The sequence below is a fragment of the Typopeltis vanoorti genome, chromosome 1, assembly GCF_054136105.1.
Source record: "Typopeltis vanoorti isolate ZY-2024b chromosome 1, IOZ_Tvanoo_1.0, whole genome shotgun sequence".
NCBI classification, from domain to species: domain Eukaryota; kingdom Metazoa; phylum Arthropoda; class Arachnida; order Uropygi; family Thelyphonidae; genus Typopeltis; species Typopeltis vanoorti.
In genome coordinates this window covers 16,518,536-16,539,134 of record NC_143549.1, presented here as the reverse complement: position 1 = coordinate 16,539,134, position 20,599 = coordinate 16,518,536, and the positions used below count along the sequence as shown (strand labels likewise).

Below are 20,599 nucleotides of genomic sequence, written 5' to 3'. Positions count from 1 at the left end.
GAATTATCGGGCTGGAAAGTATGACAAGCTTAGGAGTTTGATTGGTTCAGTGCCATGGCATGTACAACTGCAAGGACTAGAAGTTGATAGTGCATGGGAGGTAGTTAAGAAGTGCTTGCATGAAGCAATGGCTGACTGTATACCTAGAGTCCGAATAATAAATCAAGTAGGGGTTAAATGGATGAATAACACCATTAAACTTGAGTTGCAAAAAAAGAAACAACTATGGAGGGAATTTAAGGAGAAGGGTGACCGGCAGGCACATGAACGGTATAAAGCGCAGGCCAGAAGGGTGACGAGTGTGGTAAGAAAAGCAAAAAAAGATTACGAAAGAACATTGGCCATGCAGGCTAAAGAGAATCCTAAACAGTTTTTTAGATATGTAGCAAGTAAAAGGAAAAATGTACATGGCAGATTGATTTTAAAGAATGCCGATGGTAGGGAGGTAACTGAATCAGTTGAGATAGTTGAGTTACTGAGTGAGCACTTTGCAAAAGTATATCATCCAGGTGGTGACATTGCAGAAACGAATAAACCAGTAGATTATACGGGAATTGTGGTTAATGAAGTGGAGGTGAGTAGTCTATTGCATAACCTCAATGTCAATACATCTGTGGGATTGGATGGTATACCAGCTCGTGTTGTACGAGAAGCAGCTAAAGAATTGTCAGTACCCTTGACCATTTTGTTTAATTTGAGTCTCGGGTCTGGGTTAGTCCCGAGCGGGTGGAAAGAGGGGGAAATAGTTCCACTGCATAAAGGTGGTTCCAAGACTGCTGTTGTAAATTACCGACCGATTAGCATATCAGGAATCATTGTCAAGGTCTTAGAGAAAATAGTCAAGAGGAAAATATAAGATTGGATAGAAGAAAATGGGATACTGTATCAGGGACAGCATGGTTTTGTGAAGGGTAGGTCATGCCTCAGTAACTTGCTCACGTATTATAACACAGTGACGGCTGAACTGGATAAGGGTAATGGGTTTACGGTGATTCTACTCTACTTTGCCAAGGCCTTTGACAGGATTCCACATGGAATTCTAATCAGTAAATTGCAGCATATGGGAATGGACATAGGGTTGGTGAGATGGATAGGAGGGTGGTTGACGGAGAGATATCAGAGAGTGGTTTACTCGGGAGTAGAGTCCACAAGACGGCCTGTGACTAGTGGTGTGCCACAAGGATCTGTTCTTGGACCACTGCTGTTTAATTTGTTCATAAATGATATAGGAAATGATCTGAGAGGAACAGTTCATTTGTTTGCGGATGATGCGAAGTTGGGTAGGGCAATAGTGAATGCAGATGACGTCAAAATTTTGCAGGATGATTTGGATAGATTGGAGGTCTGGGCTAAGGAGAATGGATGTCAGTTTAATGTGGCAAAATGTAAGGTTATGCATTTTGGGGTGAAAAGATTGGCGGCAGTTTACTGCATTGGTGGAACCCTGCTCCAGGAAATTGATGAGGCACGAGATTTAGGAGTGTTGGTAGATAGGGAATTGAAATTTAGGGGACACATTGCAAAAGTGACCAAAACAGCTCATCAAATCACTTGGTTGCTGAAGAATACGTTGACAAGCAGAGACAAGCAGGTTATTGTTCCTCTGTATCGAGCCTTGATAAGACCCATCTAGACTACTGTGTTCAGATTTGGTCACCTAGGTTTCTTCTTGATGGGGAGGAGGTGGAGAGGATCCAGAGGCGAGTGACCAAGATGATAGCAGGTCTGTGGAATGAACCGTATGAGAACAGGTTGAGGATTTGTGGGTTGCAAAAATTGGTTGATAGGCGGAGGAGGGGAGATATGATTGAGACATTCAAATTACTGAAGGGTTTCTATAAAATTAATTCAGAAGATATTTTTGAGAACAGGGCTGGTTGTGGGAGGACTAGGGGACATCCATGGAAACTGGGCAAAAGTGTGGTTAGTAAAGGTGTTAGAGCTGGGTTCTTTACTTTTAGAGTAGTGAATGAGTGGAATGCGCTCCCTGAGTCTGTGGTGGATGCTGTGACAGTGAATGAGTTTAAGGCGAGGTATGATAGATACTGTATGAATGTCAAATAGTTGTGATGAATATGATTTGGGGATTCCCTCGATGAGTCTAATGACTCCCTGGAGTTGCCCGTAATAATAGTAATAGTAATAATAATAATAATAATAATAATAGTAATAGAAATATCAGATTGATATTTCTATCTTCTAAGATAGAAATATCAATCTGATACAGTAAAAAGTGGCTTAGAAGATAGAAATATCAGATTTGATAATATTTGATAATGTTGATCAAGTCTTGACAGGTAACAGATTGATTTGGAGGAAAATTGTAGATAGGAATAATGATGCAAGTTTTTAATGTGATACTATCATATCCTGTACACACACACATTGAGAGACATGTCAGGAATTTGATGATGATGTGTTAAACAGTTTTTTTTTTTTTGAAGTATTATGTCTGCTATCAGGGCTATCAAACCACAGTACTAGTTAACAGAGACAAAACAGAGTTTTCCCATCACCACAGCAGTCCTACAGGGAGAGACACTGGCCCCATATCTCTTCATCATAGTGATTGACTATATTTTTAAATTAATGCAAGTTAAATCTGGAATCCTTATCAAAGACCCATATATACAGATGCACCTTGAAGACCTGAGCTTTGCAGATGATATAGTTCTTATTGACTCCAACATTACAGATGCCTAAACCACTTAAACAGCCTTAGGAGAACTGCAGAAATATTTGGACTAAAAATAAACTCCTAAACAACAAAGGTATTAAAACATCAGATAGATGGGCATATCTATATAGATCAAAATGATCACCTTAAAGAAGTAGAGAACTTTGTATACCTTGGATCACACATCTCAGATTCCTTAACAGACATTAAAACAAGAAAACAGAAAGCACTGCAGTTCCACAGAAGTCTTAATAAAGTATGGAAGTCGTGTTGTTTAATTTGTACAGAAATGATATAGGAAATGGCTTGAGGGGAGATATTCAGTTGTTTGCCGATGATGCAAAGTTGGGTAGCGCAATAAAAAATCAAGCTGATGTTGAGAGTTTACAGGATGATTTAAATAAGCTGGCAGAATGGGCAAAGGATGTCAGTTTAACGTGGAAAAGTGTAAGGTTATGCATTTTGGGATTTAAAGATTACCGGCTGTGTACTACATGGATGGAATGGTGCTCCAAGAGACTGATGAGGCTAGGGACTTAGGGGTGTTGGTGGATAGGGAGATGAAGTTCAGGGGACACATTGCTAAGGTGTCCAAGATTACACATAGGATTAAGTGGTTATTGAGGAACACACTAACATCCAAAGAAAAAGAGGTTATTATTCCCCTTTATAAAGCACTGATACTTCCACATTTGGATTACTGTGCTCAGGTCTGGTCGCCTGGATTCCTTGGAGATGAGGAGATTGTGGAGTGGGTTCAGAGGAGAGTGACTAGGTTGGTGAGTGATGTAAAAAATGCTCCCTATATTGATAGATTGAGAGCTTGTGGATTGCAGAGGTTGGTTGATAGGCAGAGAAGAAGGGATATGATAGAAACATTTAAATTACTAAAAGGTTTTTATAAGATTGATGCAAGGGAAATGTTTCAGCTGTGTGATAGTGATGGAAGAACAAGAGGTCATCCCTGGAAATTAAGGAAAAGTGTGGTTAACAAGGGTGTGAGAACAAGGTTTTTCGACTAGAGGGTGGTGAATGAGTGGAATTCGCTGCCTGACTCAGTTGTGAGTTCTTTGTCTGTAAATGAATTCAAAAAGAGATATGATAGATATTGTTTTGCTAGTTTGGGTCTCCCATGATGAGTCTACTGACTCCATAGAGATACCTGTAATAATAAGTCGAGCTTTATCTCAAAGGAGACGAAGATTCGTCTTTACAAGTGCATCAGCCAGCCTATCTTTCTGTACAGCTCCCAGACCTGGAACATCTCAACAAAAGCAGGCGACCAATATTATAAATACCTTTGGAACTACTTGTCTAAGAAATATCCTGGATTACTCCTGGGAAGACCACATTCCCAACGCTACTATATTAGATGAAACCCAGCAAGATCCTCTAGTCAGCACTGTTCAAAGAAACCAAATAAAATAGCTCAGCTACAAAACTTAGACATCCACCCTCTGATGTTCTAGTCCTCTATGCCCCTACAGATGGGGGAAAAAAAAAAAAAGAGACAGACCCCGAACTCCATATTGGAAATACATCAGCAATATTCTCACCGTTTCCCCCCCAACTCTCTGCATCAGAGATCCGTCAATTAGCATGGTTTTCCTTCACGTCATAACAACCTCCAAGTCCCATCTCAGTGTACACAGACTACTTATTTGTGTTGATTGGTTTCCCTATTTATAATTGTAAAATTATAAATAAATGATGATGTCTGCCATGTGTTTCTATGAAATGTCTAGTTGCATGTCTTATAGACTGATAAATACACCAATATATAGTTAACATTTCTCCTTCAATACTGGTAGGTATCTGATGTAAGTTTTTCTACTTGGTTGTACTATAAATTAAAGATGCTAGGAAATTACATTCTTGGTTTAATCCTTTATCAAAGTCTGCACCTGAAGTATATTCTGGACTGGGCAACTAGTATATAGAAGCTCATAACTTCACATCACTTTATTGCAGTCAAAACCAGTCTAGATAGTGACCCTTCCCATAATGCATAACATTATGCATGTCCTTAAGGATATGTGCTTTGCATTATGGGATACTAAGGCAAGTGATACGAGTTGCCCTGTCCTGAAAATACTTCAGGTGTAAACTTTGTTTGTTACATTTGGATACAAGATTAAACGAAGAATATAATTTCTTAGCATATTTCATTTATACTGGTAAGTACCCAGAGTAAAAATTAGTCATAGCATTAACAAAAGATTATAAATTCACCAAGTCTGAGAACATGTGACTATGATAAATATATATATATAGTCGTACACATCATAAAACAAACTTCAATTTTTCAATATTAGTGACAAACTTGATAGAACTAAATTGCTACAAAGCTTTCAACTGTATCTTTACCAAGGCAAAACTAAAAACATTACTAAAGCAAATGTCCAACATGGACACCTCAATCTTGAACATATGCATGTGATTTCCCCCCCCCCCCCCCAAACTGGAAGCAACTCTGAAGCATTGACTGATGCTTATCTTCATTTTATCAATTGTGTGAGGATTGTTTTTATTTTTTTTTTATATACACCTTACCCTTTAAGGTAATCCCATAAGAAGATATCTGAAGGTGATAAATCTGGCAACCTTAAAAGGCCAAAGTCTTTCAGAAATCAATTTGTCCAAAACGCCCTTGCAAAAATTGCACTGTTTCATTTGATGTATGACAAGTGGCAACATCCTACCAAAAACAGAAATCACATTCTTCAATCTCAACGGGAGCCATGAACAGGATGATGATGTCGTCTTGGTACAGTGTACTGTTCAATGCTGTCTCAAAGAAAATGGGTCCAACAATGCGATGCCGTGATACTGCACACCATACTCCGATTTTCAGAGAATGTAAGAGCACTTCATGGAAAACATGAAAATTTTCTGATGACCAAATTCTTATTCTGGCTATTGATGTTCCACTTAGATAGAGCCATGCTTTGTCACTGAAAAAAAACATTGTCCAGCTCGTGAACTCCATTTTCTTCAGCAAATGATCAAAACCACCTACAGCACATAACACGTTTTTCCTTGTCCAGTGATTTCAACTCCTGAACTGAGTGAACACAATATGAACGAAGCTTTAATTATTTGGTAGCTCTTCAAATACTGCCATATGACATACCTGTCTATGCAGAGAGGTTTTTTTTAACTCTTTGAAGGTGTGAACATTGCCACATGTGTACCACAGTCACTTTAGCCTCAGTAAAAATGGGAGGTCTTCCATGCCACTATTTGTCTGCAACTGATCCAGTTTCCCCAAAATGTTTGATTAATCCTGTAATTGTCAAATTTTGAGGAATAACAAATTTGGGATACTTCTGATGAAATTTCTCCACAACATCTGCATAAAATTGACAGGCAAAATAACATTCCAAAATAATTTGTTGCTCCCAAGAAAGTACCATTTCACTTAACTCATAAACAAAACTACGCAATGGATGCCCAATACTCAACATGTGGCAGACAGATTACACAACAATGGCCAATAATCCTAGCAAATTAAGTGTTACAGAAAGTGGGTCATGTGGTGTAGTTTCCTCTGGCAGTATGTCCTTAAACTCAGAGAGAGATGTTAACCTAATAATAATATTAAGTGACCATGGTACTCCATTTAGGCTGATACCTGACTAGTGAGTATTTTCCTGACTGGTTGAGCCATCACAAAATTTTTCAATCCCTCAAGATAATGACAGAGAACAGATCTACATGAAGGAGGGATAGTCTAGATGTTGTCAGATCAATGCCTATTATAACTTATTACACAGTATTAACTCAAACAAAATATAAAAAGAAAATAGAGGACATATTGCTAGTGCTGCAAAGACTGTACATCATAGTGCTGCTATGATAAGGAGTAGACTAACATGTAGGGATAAGGGAGTGGTTGTGCCACTGTATAAAGCACAGATCAGACCACACTTGGACTATTGTGCTCAAATCTGGTCATTTGTTTTTTGGTGTGATGTGGAAACATTAGAGAAGGTCTAGAGACGAGTGACTAAGACAATATCAGAACTTTGGATATGGAATGAGGTTGAAGACATGTGAATTGCAGAGTTTAGTGGATAGGAGGAAAAAGAGGTGATATGATAAGAGATGTTTAAGTTAGTGAGAGGATTTTATAAGATTAATCCTGATTGTTAGGAATATAACACAGGATTGGAATGATGACATAGCATTCTTTATGATAGTCAGCATGGAATTGTAAAGGCTAGATCTTGTTGTAGCAATTTACTTGCATTTTATGATAAGGTAACAAGTATGTAGATAAGGGAGAATCATATAGTTATATTTACATATACAGCTAGAGGTTCATGAAAATGAGGTTGAAGAGCTCTTGCATAACCTGGATAAGAATTTGTTGATAAGGACAGATGGAATATCAGCTCATTTGCTAAAGGAACATTCAGCTGAATTGGCTAGGCCTTTCACACATTTGTATAACTTGAGTCTCAGCTCAGGAATGATACCGCAGGAATGGAAGGAATATATGATAGTTTCATTGCACAAAGATGGTGCAAAAACTGATGTGTCTAACTACTGATCTATTAGTATCTCTGGTGTAGTAGTGAAGGTTTTAGAGAAGTAGGTAAGAACTCGCATACAGAAATGGGTAGACAAGCATTCTATACTCTGCAGGGAACAGCATGGGCTTACTAAAGGAAGGTCATGTTTTAGTAATTTGCTCATATTTTATAACAATATTATGCCCGAGTTGGATAAAGGGAATGGATACATTATTATTATTACCCCAAGACCTCATGGAGTCAAAGACTCATCTGGAAGGTCCTTTTATCACACACACATCTCATCATACCGTGTCTTAAACACACTCAAACTCCTTGCAGACACCACACGCTCAGGCAAGGCATTCTGATCATTCACAACTTTGCACGAAAAAAACCTGCCTCTCACTCCCCTACTCACACCCTCTTTATACAGTTTCCAAGGATGACCACTGGTTCCCCCCTGATCTCCCACTATTCTCTATAGAACTTCTCCACCATTAATCTTATAACAACCCCTTACCAACTTGTAGGTCTCTATCATATCTCCCCTCTTCCTTCTCTCCGCTAGACTCTGCAAATTACATTTTCTCAATCTTTCTTCATACGCGACATTCCAGAGGTCAGAAACTACCTTAGTCGGTCGCCTTTGGACCCTTTCCAACATCTCTTCATACTTCTGAAAACCCAGTGACCAAATCTGGGCACAATAGTCCATGTGTGGCCTAATCAAAGCCTTATACAACAGAACAAGAATCTCCCTACTTCTACACGTCAGTGTCCTCTGCATCATTCCCAGAATCCTTTGTGTTGTCTTCACAATTTTGGCGATGTGTCCCCTAAATTTTACATCCTTATCCACTATCACCCCCAGATCTCTTATATCCTCTACCTCTGACAATATATTCTCACCAAGAATAAATTCTGCATCCCATCTTTGTTTTCCAAAATTTAAAACCTTACATTTTGCAACATTGAACTCACATCCCCATTTCCGTGCCCAAACACTCAAGTTATTCAAGTCTTCTTATAAGGCCACAACATCTTCTCTAATCTTCATGGTTCGTCCCAAATTTGCATCATCTGCAAACAACTGAATATCTCCATCCAAATCTTTGCCAATATCATTAATATACAAGTTAAACAGTAATGGTCCTAAAACAGACCCCTGAGGCACTCCACCAGTGACTTTCCTTTTCCTGGATATCGCCCCCACCCCCCATACACAACTTGTTGATACCTATCAGATAGCCAGTCGCCAATCCAATGCACTAATCTAATATCCAACCCTATCTGCTCTAGTTTGACTGTCAACTGATCATGAGGTACTCTATTAAAAGCCTTTGCGAAATCCAAGTATATTACTGTGTATCCTCTTATTTCCTCTTATTATAAAATTCTCCTCTGTCCAAGGAAGCAGTCACTTTATTGTAATATGTAAGTAGATTACTAAAACATGACCTCCCTTTAGCAAATCTATGCTGTCCATCAAAGATAATACCATTGTTGTCAACCCAACTCTGGATCCTAGTTCTCACAAGCTTCTCCAACAACTTAACCACAACACCTGACACACAGATAGGCCTACAGTTTGATGCTTGAGTTCGATCACCTCCTTTATGAAGTGGCACAATCCAATCAATGTCATCTTGCCCTCCTTCCACTCCTTAGGAACTTGACCAAGTGCAAGACTCATATTAAAAAAATATGTCAAGGCAGGTGTCAGCTTCCTGGCACATTCCTTCAGAATATGCAGTGATATATTATCAAGTCCTACAGCCTTATTTACATCTAGTTTACTCAACTCCCCAAACACCTCTTGCTCACTTACAGTCAGTCTCTCCTCCCCATCATCAACTGCTCTCAATCTCTTCATGAAGTCACACTCACAAGATTGAAAGATCTTTATGAACTGCTCATTAAGTATCTCCACACTTTCTGCAACAGTTGTCCTTATACCATTTTCTCCAATCAATGTCATCCTACCATAATTATTCTTTCTTTTGCTGGCTACATATCGAAAGAACTCCCTAGAATTCTTTTTGGCTTCATTAGCTAACTGCTGTTCATACCTCTCTTTAGCTACTCTCACCAACCAAGTCACCCTCCTTACCTGGTCTTTGTAGACTTCATGAAATTGGTTATTTCCACTTCTCTTATGCTGCCTCCACAATGCCCTTTTTCTCTGTATTGCATGCTTAATCTCTTTATTCATCCATCTCACACCTAACTTATTTAACCTTCTCACCCGTGGTATACATTTAGACATTGCATCCACTAAATATTTTTTGAAAATCCCCCAAGCTGCATTGATCTCTTTTCCAGCTAACTCCTCATTCCATGCTACACCTGCAAGCTGTCTCCTGAGCTCTTCATAATCACCCCCCCTGTAGTTCCACATATACCCTTTTCTCACAGGGATCCTCGCACTGCTGGCAACAACAACCCAGGTAATCACCTCATGGTCACTCTCACCAATTGGTGGATGATTTGACACCTCATTTATAATTACATCCTCTGATGAGATGACCAAATTCAAGACCCTTAATCCTTATGTGCGCTCTGTTACATACTGTCTGAGGTAGTTATCCCTCAAAAACTCAAGAAACTCATTTTCTTTACTTCCGGTTGCTATCTCATCATTCCAGTCTATATTGCCATAATTAAAATCACCCATAATGATCACCCTTTTCTTACTTGCTTGGCTAATTTGACTATGCATTTCACTATCACCACCACCATCCACATTACCTGGTCTATAACAACATCCCACCAAGTATTTGACTCCATTCACCTCTATCTCACACCAAACTGCCTCAAAACCACTGGCACTATTTCCGTCTTGAATCTCTACTTTGTATGGACATAACTCTTTCTCTATCATCAATAGCACTCCCCCTACCTTTTTACCCCTTCTGTCCTCACGAAACACATCATACCCTTCCATCTCTATTCTTGTCAGGATGTCATCCTCTTCCAACCATGTCTCACTTATTCCGACAATCTTTCGGTGAACAGACGCAATTAATGCAACCATTTCATCTGCTTTGTTTCTTATACTTCCAGCATTTGTATACAAACACAACAGCTCATTTCTGGATCTACAGCTAGTTCCACTGATACCACTCACTCGATGAGATCTCTCCATGCTTGACTGGAGCCATTTCCCTTTCTGCTTCATTTTAGAACCCTTTTCAATTCCAACTGTTTCCTCTTGATCCCTGGTCATCCCATTCCCTTCCTGCCTACACATGCTCTCACCTCCTCTTGGAGCATCCACCTTTCTCATGCTGTGTACCCCTGTCCACCCTGAGCCTCCCTGTTTCCCTGCTCCTCTTGCACACCCATTCTCTCATTTTCTATACTCATACCACTCACTTCCCCATTCATATTCACCTCCTCAATCTCTCCTGTCTTACTCTCCTGCATCACTCCCCTCTTGATTTGATACATTCTCTCTATTCACTTCTCTACCTTCCAGCAGCAGTCCCTCCAAGCGACTCGCACCATAACCACTCAAATGCAGTCCATCGCTCCCATACAGCTCACTTCGTCCCTCAAACTCATTCCACACATTAACAAACTGTACTCCCATCTCCTCACACATTTCAGCCAGCATATCATTCATAATCCTTGACCTCTACCTCATTTCACCACAGTCATACGTAGGCAACACACTGACTACCCTTCCTGTCTTTTATCCTTCCAAGCAGTCTCCTGACACGCTCTTTGTCCTTTCTCATATCATTTGTACCAATTAATACTATTAACTCTTTTGCTCGTTCCCGCCTCACATCTAATGCCTTAATCACTCTACTCTTTTTACCGCCTGGAAAACATACCTTGTGCATTCTATCCTCTAGCACACCTTTAATAATGGAGTCGCCATACAACACTAGTCGCTCATCTTTCGTTAACTCTTTCATGCCATCATGATTTATTTTAATAGTTTTGACCTGAATTCTCTTAATTTCATTCCTCATCCAATCCAATTCAACTTCCAAATCTCGCGATACATTCTCTCTATCATTCAATCTTTCTAACTTTTTCTCGACCCCCTCTTCTCACTTTCACTCTCATTCATCTTTCTTTGTTTCCGTACTTACGGTCTATCATGCGTCCAACTTTCGCTATCATTCTTCTCACTTTGTTTCCGTACTTTGAGCCCAACATGCGTCCAACTTTTGCCATCATTCATTCTTTCGATTTTTTTCACTTTTGATTTCTATGTCATGCCATTTCTACTTTCATTCGTTCTCTCAATTTCGTTTCCTTCCGCCACTCTCGCCCCTTCTAACATCAGTTATGGTTTTTACACTCCTTTTCTTTTTTACTGATTTTTTAACATTTTTTTGCCTCTCTTTCTCACCATCCTTCTCTTTCAAAAGGGCACTCATTTTCTCCCGCAACATTCTCGCTACTAACATTTTCTGTCATCAATTTCATATTTGCATTCATAAGTTCAGGTCACACTTCGCACACACACCCTTCTTCCATCCGCTCTAAACATCCACAAATCATTTATGTAATCGAAAGAATACATATAACAGACTTCACACTTAACGACTGAAATCTAAATTAAAGTCATGGAATGACAATGCCGCTGCCATTTTTTTTTTCCCCCTGCAGGTTACTAGGTCTAATAATAACGATTTCGTAATTAAGTTTAGGCAAGAAAAATCCCCCACACTAATAATACCGGTAGCACACAGCGCTTACAGCCACTCTTACCGAAACAATTATGCATATATACTTAATTATTCCTAGAATAACTTATGTCAATCAGGAGCTCTTCTTAGACACTTCCACAGCACTTGGCTCACTAGCGTCCTCTCCTGCGCCTATTATGATAATGTTGGATTTTTCTAAGGCATTTGATAGGATACTACACGAGAGGCTGTTGCATAAACTGGAGAATATGGAATTGGAATATAACCTATTGACTTGGATCAGGGGATGGTTGACAGATATCAAAAAGTGGTATACAGTGGGTGTGAATCTGCCAGATTTAAGGTAACCAGTGGTGTACCTCAGGGTTCAGTCTTTGGGCCATTATTGTTCAATCTATACATTAATGACATCAAGCAGGGTCTATCATCAGATTTGCAATTGTTTGCTGATGATGCTAAGATAGGCAGGACAATCAGGGATGCTACTGATATTCAGCAATTACAAAAAGATTTGAATAGACTGGAAATCTGGAGAAAGGAAAATGGCTGTCAGTTTAATGTCAGTAAGTTTATAGTTATGCACTTTGGTGTGATTAGAGTTCCAGCAGCATATTATATTAGTGGGGTTATGCTACAAGAAGCTGAAAAGGCAAGGGATCTTGGTGTATTGGTGGATAAGAATTTAAAGTTCAAAGGTCATATAGCAAAAGTTGCAAATATAACTCAGAGGATAATTGCTATGTTGAAGCAAACCTTGACATGTAAGGATAAGGAAGTAATTTTGCCCCTTTATAAGGCTTTGATAAGACCACACCTGGATTAATGTGTGCAGATTTGGTTTTCCAGTTTCCAAGGGGATAAAGAAGCTGTGGAAAGGGTGCAAAGATTATATCCGGATTATGGGATTTAGATTATGAGGGCAGATTGCGAGTATGTGGATTGCAGACTGTGGTTAACAGGAGAAAGTTGGGTGATATTTTGAATGGGTGTTATAACATTTCAAATGATGAAATGTTTCGTTATATGGAAGGTGGGGAAAGAACATGGGGGCATCCAAGTTAAGGTTGTTTGTTCTCAGTCAAGAAAGGGGTAAGAGCTGTTTTTCTCCCAGAGAGCAGTGAGTGAGTGAGTGGAATAATTTTCCCTTAGGGGGGGGGAAATTATTCCACTAGAATTATTCCACATAAATATTCCACACATTTACACTAGATGCACTCACTACCTTAGGGGTATTGAGTGCATCTAGTGTAAATGAATTTAAGGGAAGGTATGATAGCTGGGTTGGGTAATTTACAGCCTCCCTCGATGAGTCCTTGACTCCATGGAGGTCTCAGATAATAACACTAATAATATTATGATTATTGGACTTTACAAAAGCATTTGATGGATTACCACATGATAAGTTGGTGTGTAAGCTGCAGAGGATGGGAATAGATAGGATCCTGTTAGATGGATTGGTGACTGGCTCTCTGAACAAGACCAGCAAGTTGTGTGTGATAGAGCAGTCTCTCAAAAAAAAAAAAAGGAGGGTAACCAGTGGCATGCCCAGGGTTCTGTTTTTGGGCCTTTACTGTTTAACTTATTTGTAAATGATGTATCATGTGGACTAAAGCAACCAAGGTAAATCTTGCAATAAACAGATGGATGTCAACATAACCATACATTCTTACACGGCTTCAGAAACTTCAGTTCTCACAAAAATACATGATTTTCCTATAGTGCTCAAAAGAATTCCATATCTGGATTTCCTACATAACATTGAGAGGAACCTAACCACTCTCTCTCACGTGATAATGCTAATAAACTCTGACTTGTAGTCTCATTAGTACTACTCAGAACTAAACTCAACTTTCTCCTCTAAACTTATCTTTAAACTGAAATCAATGTCCTAAAATCATCAAAACATGATAATGTTATATATAGTTGTTTCTTGATTATGTCCTTTCTTATTTTAAGCCTCATTCAATTAAAATCCTATTGGCTGCTCTATTGTTATGTCATTGCTTTCTCTATATTTTCTGATTTTATATCTTCCTATTCTATCTTTCTATCGCTATCTTACTTCGCCAGATATAGGGCCTAATATGCTTATATCTAGGATTGTTTCCTCTTCGGATACTGGCAAATTTATTTTATGCTGCGCCAGCCAGTATCCTATAGTAGAAAAGATCCTTACTCAGGGAGACAATACTAGATTCTAAGACGTTCTTACAGAATGATCTACTTTAACACTGCCATACAGATTCAGATTATTGCAGTCGTGACCTAAATTTATAATTATATACACTTTCTAATTCCTTCCTGCCAAAATAGGTTCTATTTTTATAAGTGGTAGTTTGGAATCGTAATCAGGCATGACTCAGGTTTAGGTAAACTGACATGTTTATTGGAATATCTAAACAGAATACAAAATTCATACACTCAATTATGACTCAATACTAAATGAAAACTCGAGTTAAGAGGTTAACATATTCTAAATTAATTAAAGGTCATAAAGCATGCAAAACACAATAACTGCATATTGGGATAGATAGCAAATGATATGAAGTTAAACTAAAATTCCTTTCTGTAATGCTATTCATAAGATAATATAAACAAACATTCTAATGTTACTCAGTTATTAAAATCCACAATTCTGATCTCATTAAGTTAATCCTATCACATACAATTACTAAAGATCTTTTCCAAACAATTCTTCTTACTCTCTCAAAGGAGGTTAACTTTCTAATTAGAGACTGTCCACAGAGTTCTTTAGAATACTGTTCTTACTTTCACATTCACAAACAATCTTCTCTCTTCTAATGAATTTTATACACAATATAGAGTAATTTCACCTTACCAAACTTTTTCCACATCTTTCAGCACCACACGCACGTCTGGTTACTTCTTGTCTATTGGCTGTCCATATGCCAATGTAGGGGTTATGCTATCTTCATTATTTCTGCCGAAAACGGACTTAAATCTTTGTGTTTCAGGAACAACTCGATGGGACTTCTCAGCGATGGCTTGATTCTGCTAGGACTGGAAATTTTTTACCTTCAGCTCTGCATAGAATCCTTCTCCATTTTCAAGAAAGCCTGCTGTCCAACATCTTATCTTAGCATAGATGCTTCATCCCCCCCTTTACGTGAACTCCCGCTAACTTCCGAGCCACCAAACAGTAAAATGATACGACAAGAGAGACCTTTTTCGATACTGCGCTCGTCTCCTTATGTTCCTCCTTAGAGAGCCCTCTTTTTCCTCAGTCCCCTTTGCCCATGACCCATATCTCTTACCCCTTGCTTTTTCTTGACGCTGTTATGCTCTTATATTCCCAGAATTCGCATCAATATACATTCCGCTTAAGCTACTGCCGCCAGCGTTATGCTGTACACGTGTAGTTTTATACCTTCCAAGAATTATTATTTAGTAACTATTTGATGACTCACAGTTAATTTTACACAGCTTAAGTGAAGCTTAAATTAAGTCAGATTATCCCTCTTTTAAGACACTAAAAAAAATCTTAATATGATCACAATAGATTAAATATATGGTACATGAAATAAAAATTACAAATTTTATACATAAAGTGAAGAAGTTTCACTTTTAATTTCAGCTGATGTGCAAGTATTTCTCTTTTTAAGTTTAATATGTTGGATTCTGAATGAATAATTTCTTTGCAAGATTCCTTCATTCAGGATCTAACAATAACCGTCTCACCATAATGAAAGTAGATAAGGGTAGTTGTAGTTATTATAGACACCATTGAGTACAATAAAAAAAATGTCTGTTCTCTTACAAGATCAGGCGATTCCCCACTTATTAGGCGATTCCCCAGAATCCTATCAACAGCCAAATTAACAAACTTAATTTCCATACTCAACAAAGTGATTAGTTAGGATGAAAACACTATCAAAAATTGAAGACTCATTTTGGTAGAAATCCACATCTTTTACGGTTTTCCAAAAATACACAAGGAAGGAGTTCCACTCAGACACATAGCGGACGGCATAGACTCCTCCACATATCACTTATTCAAATTCCTAGCTTTTGATTTAAGCTCCTGTACTGGACATACACAAACCTCTAAGAAGAATATCAGATTTTTTGATTAAAAAAAATCTCAACCCTTCAACCTGCAGACCCCATGATTAGCTTTGATATCCAGTCCTTATTTACTAGTATACCTTTGGCTGACACTCTTAACTCTTATCAGATGAGTTTCCTCCAGACATAATTGAACTGTTCAACTTTGTCATTCACTCCAGCTATTTCATCTGCAGGAACCAATTCTACAAACAGAATAAAGCAACTGCTATGGGCAGCCCTTTGTCACACACACTTGCTAATTTCTACTTAAAGCACTCTTCCAAAAATATTGGAAGAATCCCTCTTCTGTTCAATACAACTCCTACCTTCCTTTTGGATTTGAAATGCAGATGATGTGGAACAATTAGTCTTCCTGGATGTCCTCCTTTCCTGTACCGCTTCTGAAAAACTTGCTACTTCTATTCATCCATAAATCTACCTTCAGAGGCTGATACATAGCAAGAGATTAAGCACATCATCCATCTCAAAAAATAGGCATCTTCAAATCTTTGCTCAACAGAGGTATACTTATCTGCTCCAATTCCCATCTCCAACAAGAATCGAACACCATCCAGTAAAACAGAATAATTTTACTTCAAGAAAGTTTAAATACTCTTACAAACCCAGAGATAGTGTTTGGCTCCCACTGACGAGACCTCAATAAAGGTCGAAACCGGTCTGAGTATTGGCCCTTCCCTTCATGCATAGCATTATACATGTCTGCAAGGAGATGTTCTTTGCATCATGGGAGATACTAAGACAAGGAGTGATGAGAGCTTGGTCCACCTTTACCATGAGTTTCCTCAGTCCTGAAGATACTTCAGGACTGAGGTATCTTTGGTGCAAACTTTGTTTGCTGTACATTTGGATAAAGGATTAAACTAAATTTATTATAGTCTAACCAAGTGGGGAAAAAACTACCAATAAATTTATTATGTTATCATTATATTTAAAAAAATTAGCTGAAATTATAGCCTTAATCAGTGAAAAGATATCAGAAGGGGATAATCTGGTATGGTCTGATAGGCTGTGGTGACGTATAAGCAGTGTGTAGATAATATCCAGATTTTGGGCATGTCGATGTTGGTATATAAGGAAAACACATCAAAAGAAGAGAATATTGTCAAGTGATATGATGGGTTGTTGTTTTTTTTATATGCTAGAGTAGCACAATGATAATTTTAATCATAAATTTTAAAGTTTTTTTAAGTAATGGTTTAACTGAGAAAGAAATTTAAATAAGGGAGCTATTGTGGCTGTCTGTATGAAATCATAGTGCATAGGGCAATAGCTTGGTTTATACATTTTAACTAGTCCAAAAACAGTAGGAAGATGGTTTGTACAAGAACTGAGTTTTATGACAGTATATTAATATAATTTTTCCTTTTTGAACTGATGTAGAAGTTTTTCTATTTGTTTTATGATATTGAAGTAGGGTCTTTGTAATTATTTTACAAGTGCTGGTATCATTGATAACATAATAAAATATCTTGTATTTTATTGTGGTAATATTGCCATTTTTTTTTTTTTGCTTTATTTATAATAATATTAGGATTATTTTTTTAAAAAATTTTATGGCTAGAAAAAGGTAAGAGAAAAGATTTAGTTTTGGAATAATTTTGCTATTTATGATATTGTTCACTTTAAAAAAAAAAAAACATATCTTTGTTGGGGTCAATTTCAAACTAAGTTTGTGCTTATATTGTATATATATGCTTTCTGTGAAAGCATTGGAAGGGGGAGGAATAGAGAAAAGTTTAAAATTTTTTTCACATTTCTGTTTCATTTAAGCTTGAGTGGAAGTGGATGAAGTATATGTGCATTGGTGTTGATAAATGTATTAAAATATTCCATTTGTTATCATGATGTTGATAATAAATAATTGTGTTTGATTTGAAACTTTTGCCATTTCCTGGGGCCTAAAATATATTTATGGAAGAAAACAGAGAGGGAAAGAGTGAGTGAGAGAGAGAGAGAGAGAGAGAGAGAGTGTTTCCCAGGTATGATTTCAGAACTGAGCAGAAGAGCATTAATAATGAATAGTATAATAGCCAGAATATGTCAAAAGAGAGGCTTGGAATATGTGGATGCTTGGAAGGCATTTGAGGACAGAAAGCAAGAGACAGCTTGCATTTGAATGAGGAAGGACATAGGCATCTAGAGAGAATAGTGTTCTCTCTAGATGCCCTGCATTGACACATAATCAGTGTGCCAATGCAGGGAAATTAGAATTATCAGGGTGGATGGTAGTGAGGATGGCTCTTGTGGAAATAGGTGCGTGGAAGAAGAGGGAATACATCAGTAATGCTGAATCTAGTGGAGTCTTGAGGGGATAATGATAGGTATAGAAACAATGATATTTATACTAATGCTAGAAGTATCCGAAATAAAGGAGATGAATTAGCACAACTGATAGCATCAGCCTGTCCAAAGATTATTGGGATCTCTGAGATGTGGTTGATGGAAGATGATATACTAACAGAAACAGAAGTAGAAATGGTATAGCATTTTTCTACAGGATAGGAAGGGAAAACACAGTGGTGCAGTACCACTTATGATAAGTGACTTATGTCCTTGCAGAGTGGAGGATTTGGAGGACAATGGACTAATGGCTTTGAAAGCATATGGTGTGAGGTAAAGGTGGACATGACAAGATATTTAGTGAGGTGTTGCTACAAGCCAGGGAACACAGAGGAGACGTTCAGGCAGTTGAGCTGGACAAGTACAAGAAGAAGAATGATTGTTATAATAGAGATTTTAACTACAGCAGTATAAATTGTGAAGAGGAAACTGTAATAAGGGAATGGAATTTCTAGAATTTTTGAGAGACAAATGCCTTAGGCAACACATGTTAGAAGGAACATGAGGTTCAAGAGTTTTGGATTTGGTCATCAGAAGAGCTGATTATAACTGAGATGGCATCTCTGCCCCCTGTTGGACAGAGTGTCCATGTGGTTTTGACTTGGAAGATGAAGAGACATGCAGGAGTATCAAAGAGAAAGGAATGTATGTGGAATTCTAAGCAGGTGATTATAATAGTCTTAGATATCAACTTGGGGCAGTTCCATGGATGGAGAAATTCAAAGTGCTATTGTTTGTGAAGGAATAAATATTCCTTCACAAGCAATAGCAAAGAATATCAAACAAGAACTGTAGGTAAAAAAAGAGACATATTATGGAAGAGACATAAGGAAGAGTGAAGAGCAGTGAAGAATATAAGATCCAGGCCAGGAGAGTGACTAGTATGGTAAGGAAGACAAAACTGGAATATGAGAAGAGATCGGCACTAAGATCAAAAGAAAATCCTATGAAAATTTTAGATATGTGGCCAGCAGGAGGAGAAATGATTCTGGAAGAATGACACTGCTGGATAAAAATGGGAATACAGTGACTAATGCAAAGGACATAATGACTTTATTCAATGAACACTTTATTGAGTATTTCATCCTGGAGAAGTAGGTTTTAATACTAGTGGGATAGGGCAGATTCGAGGTTTAGAAGTGCAAAGGAAGAGTGTTTTAAACACTGAGTACTCTGGAGGTCAATAAAGCAGTGGGACTGAATGGAATTTCTCCACAGATTTTAAGAGAATGTGCTAAAGAAATGATAGCTCCCTTGACCTGGCTTTTCAATGAAAGTCTGGTGAAAGGAAAGGTACTCAAGGAGTGAAAGGAGGGTAAGATAGTGCCACTGCATAGGGGTGGTAGCAGACTGGAAGTCACAAACTATAGACGAGTTTGTGTTTCTTTAGTAGTTAAGAACTTGGAGAAATTAGTGAGGGACCATATATAGCATTGTATAGATGACGGTAATTATCTGTGAGAGTTAACATGGATTTGTTAAGGGATGCTCTTACTTTAGTAATATGATTGTCTTTATAATAAAGTGACAAGAGCAGTTGATGGGGGGGAAGGCAATGAAGTTAGTAATGAAGTAACATTCATGTGGTATCATCATAACATCCTCTACGCCCCCTGAGGGTACATATCAGGAATTTTATGATGTGCTATAGAGTAATTTTATATTTTGTTTTTTTGGGGTTTTTAGTCTTTACCTTTCATATCTTTTTTTATGTTTTATATCTTGAATATTATCTCTATAATATGGTTTTAATTTTATGTCATTGATTTTTATTCCATATTTTTGTCTTAGCGTTTCTGCCATTACATTTTCATATTTCAAATATTCATATTTTATATTTTTTCCTCAAATTGTCTCATTTTTTCCTATTTTAAAAGTAAATTCATTACAGTTAATTTAGTTTCCATACTGTTCCCATACATGTGGAAGAAGTTTAAACTACTAAGGTAGGTACATGATATTGTTAATTTCACTAATCAATAAAATAGTTACCTTGTTTTCACTAACATAACTTGAACCTCATCTCATGGCATAATCATAAATCAACTATTAGTCAAAAGCAATTCATTTAAGTAGGGTACTCCATAACATAAAAAGCTTGCTTATGCATTCTCATGTATAAAAAGAATATTTCTATGATGTTTACTGATCATTTTCAAATGACTTTTCTGAAGCCCAAATATCTTCCAACTTTTGAGTAATAAGCTTATAATGTGATTAATTATCCTTGCACTGGGAAATCAACTGGCTCAGTTAATTGAAGATACAATTACAAAATGCTCTTCCTCAAATTATTTATACATAAT

The 20,599-nt window shown here is 37.6% G+C and overlaps 1 protein-coding gene across 3 annotated transcripts in view; it reads right to left on the bottom strand.

Moving 5' to 3' along the window:
- Positions 1–20,599, bottom strand: part of LOC150109810 (filamin A-interacting protein 1-like) — a 238,930-nt gene that overhangs the window by 194,798 nt on the left and 23,533 nt on the right. The window lies entirely within an intron of this gene.